The sequence below is a fragment of the Lycium ferocissimum genome, chromosome 6 (genome assembly GCF_029784015.1).
Source record: "Lycium ferocissimum isolate CSIRO_LF1 chromosome 6, AGI_CSIRO_Lferr_CH_V1, whole genome shotgun sequence".
Taxonomy (NCBI): Eukaryota; Viridiplantae; Streptophyta; class Magnoliopsida; order Solanales; family Solanaceae; genus Lycium; species Lycium ferocissimum.
Genome location: NC_081347.1, coordinates 64,120,343 through 64,124,265, shown reverse-complemented (window position 1 = coordinate 64,124,265; position 3,923 = coordinate 64,120,343).

The following is a 3,923-nucleotide window of genomic DNA, read 5'->3' as shown; positions in this document are numbered from 1 at the left end:
TGATAGTAACAACCATATTTATTAAAGAAAATCAGTCCATTAGTTCACCAAAACAGTCCACTTACGGCCAACTAACATTCCAACACCAACTTTCATGATTTTATGCATGCGATTCATGTTAGTCAAGTTACAACCATACTTCAACATCAACACATATAACCCCATAACTACCATCATGTTCCAACATCAACACACCTTATTTCATGCATACAACTTATATTCACACATCTACATCACCCTTAATACATGAAAAGAAAGTTAGATCTTACCTTGACAACTTGACTTCTCTACTTGGCTAGAGTTGGTGACTTGAGATGGAAATGGTTCTTGTTGCTCCAAAGACTATCTTCACGTTTTAGGGACCTTAAAGGGTTGAAACACCTTGGAAAATAATTTTTGGATCAAGACTCAAAGGACTCAAAAATCAGCCCCTTGGCCGAAAGCTTCTCTTTCCTCTCTAGGTTTTCTTTCTTTGTTGTGAAGTTGAAATGAATGTAATGGCTGATTCCTTAGTCATTATTTGGTTCAACTTTGATGCCTACAAGTTGGTCACATGCTCCACTTATGGCATGAGTCACTCCATTAACTTTACACTTAAAATTCCATTTTTTTCTACAACTTTAGGCCAAGTGTGGCCAAGCCTCACCTTCTTGTTTCTCCTTTCTTCTTTCTTTTCAATTGTTTACAAGACAATTGTATGTGTGGTGAATGATTCATACACCATCCTTTGTCCATTGTAATTATGCCAAGATGAATGAGCAATATTTAATGTGAAATGATCCCTCCACCATGTTGGGTCTTCCTAAAATAATGTATACTTTCATAAAGTAGTAGATGCTTAAATATTCAAATGCATGCTTCACATGGATGCCTTATTTTCAATCACTTGGCTGAATTCCACTCCTTTCTTTCAATTTGGTTGTCCACAATATAATGTAAGTGTAGTGGATGAATCATTTAAATGTATATTTGTATGTCTCCCATAGTAGTCTTATTTAAGATGACTTTGAGTCATCTTTTGGACATGGCATGTTAATGTTCATATTGGCTCATTGTTGCCACTAATTTTAACTTAACACCACGATTAAGTAGTTCCTAATTTCCATTAATGCTTCTATACCAAACAAAATTTGTAGATAAATTGTGACTTCAAACGAAATCGGAAGTTAAAGTCTCTACTTTGTATCTTGAGATAGTCTTAATACTCAGCCCGACTTGAATCATCCATATCTCTCTTACCGATATCATTTTGACGAGCTGTTTGTTGCGTTGCAAACTAGACTCGATGAACTTAATTTTAGGCTTTTGAAACACCTTAAAACTCCTCATATACTAGGAGATATGCCTCCTACAATATAGGCTAAAATCGGGTCAAGATTTCTTGAAATTGTTCCGATTCATTTCGTTTAACTTCTAATCCTCTTCCAACCTCATGTAACCTCTTATACATACATATACACAGTCATTTACATCCATAACAATTCATATACATGTCTCGAAGGGGTCCGTAGAATCACAATAACTAGTAGAAACTCACAAAAGTTTAAATGAAACTCCAATCGAAAAAGTATATCCTATCTTTTGTCCATCTTCTATATCATTACTAATAATCTCAAATACTTTAAAAGGTCCTCACATTACCTCGTATACATACTCATACGCGATTTCAAATCCTTTAGGTTACGGAGTCACCTCGAGATACTTAAGACAACCATATTTATAACGATATTCTTACTAACTCGATTAACTTTCCTTGAACCTTCTTAACTCATTCTTTCTTGTTTTAATACAAGTAGCAAGGATTATTATGGAGTGTGACATTCTCCCCTCCTTTAGAACATTCGTCCTCGCATGTCAAATGAGGACTAAAACTCGTCGAATTAAATAATAATCACCGTTATCGCGGACTATAGGACAAACAAGATTTGACCCGCGAAAAAAGGGTGTTTTAGGAATATTATGCCTAAAAGTGCTAAACGACCAAATGGGTCGTTACATTTGTAAAATGCTATAAGGTAAGATGCAAATACTAATGAAATTCATCATATTTACATGTCTAGGAGGTATTGCGTTAAAGAAATACTAACATTTATTTCATGATTTTAAAAATGTTGCATTTGTTTTAACGTTAATTATTCCTTTTCAATATTTTTTTTTATATATTTCTTGTTTGACGCGATACACACGTGCAACGCACGTACACTAAACTAGTTTGAATAAAAGAACAGAATTCTACAAAGATCTCTTTTATATTGTTTTATATTAAAACAAATTTAGAATGGGCACAAAAGATCCACGCGGAAAGAAACCACTTATATCCTGTTTGAAATTTTCAAATGTCAACTATTTAGCATAATAAATATGTGCACTTAATTATACACGTAGTCAACGTTGGTACCTAATAGCGAAGATCATTAATATCCAAGTAATTTTATATGGCTCATTGCTGCCAACCCTACGACTTAGGTTCGGGGGGGCAACAGTCATGGACGGATATAGCTAATGAATAGTGGGTGCCACTTATTTCCATCCCATAAATATACGTGTGTATATAGGGTAAAAACTTACTTGTATTAGGGGGCGGAGCTAGGTTGGGTTGAGCGGGTTTATCTGGACACCCTTCGACGAAAATTACACTGTATATATAAAGTTAATATTATTTTTTATGTATATATATTAATGTTGAGCCCCCTTAGCTTTTTCGTGTGTTTACTTCTTTATATTTTTAAACTCCCTCAGTAAAAGTCTTAGCTCCGCCACTGCTTGTATCAGTGTTAATCCATATCAAATTATGAATGCAAAATATATATTTTTTAACTTGGAGCCATTTGTCCATAGTTTTGTTTTAAAATTTTGGAATAATATTTGAAGATTATTTTCGAATAATTGTTTGTTTATCAAATTGATCAATTATTTCAACTTCAAATTTAAAGTATGAAATCAGAAGTTTTTGAAATTAAAAATATAGTAATTCAAATTATAAGAACTAAGAGTAATTTAGATTGATCAGAATAAATAGATATAGTAAATAAATGGAATATGGAATCTAAAGTTTGGAAAATAGGTTTTAATAGTTTTTCCTTTTCAAGTTTTCACTCACTTAGCTTAAATCATGTTTTCATGCTCAAACACAATTTTAATTTTCAAATAACATTTTTCAACTTAACTTTAAGTATTAGTTTTTTCAAATATCAAGTAATTTTTATCCAAATGCCTACTAAGCTACAATGAATGATAGTTAGGGGGACTACTAAAACCTTTTGACTTTAATAGTTATTTGGATTCGCACCAAGTAGACTTACTAAAAGGGATTAAACATTCCATTAGAATTGTATTCTTCGTTGAGTTAAAAATTCGACACCTCCAACTATACGCGAAGAAATTTCAAATATTCCACCACATTTTTATTGGCGTTTGATTGTGAGTAACTTTGACCTTTAAAAAGACGTTCCTGCCACACGCAATATACATACAAGCTGATTATGTAAGATGTCGAGATTACTAACTAAATATTGAACCTTTTTTTTTATTTCACCACACATCGTATTGCGTTTGATTATATCTTTGACATTTAAGGACTCTTTCGTCCCAAATTGTTCTTGCACCCCTACCTATGCTTGTCTCTAAAGGAGTCTTGTTTAGGGGAGATTATTCTCCCAATATGTTTTATGTTTTTTATATTAGTTTTCACAATAGGTACGTCAATTGACCAAATCATATCAAATATTATGTTTCTTTTAGTGTAGTTTCTTTGTCGTCTGATTTATCGTCATCAAGGTTTGCAATTGATAGCTTCCGCATGACGCCCTAATTATTTCAATCCCAACAAGTGGTATCAGAGCCAATGATTCAGCGATGTTCAGGACATATTCAAGGCGGTTTCAAATATAATCAAGAGCAAACAATTTCACGATAATGAAGAT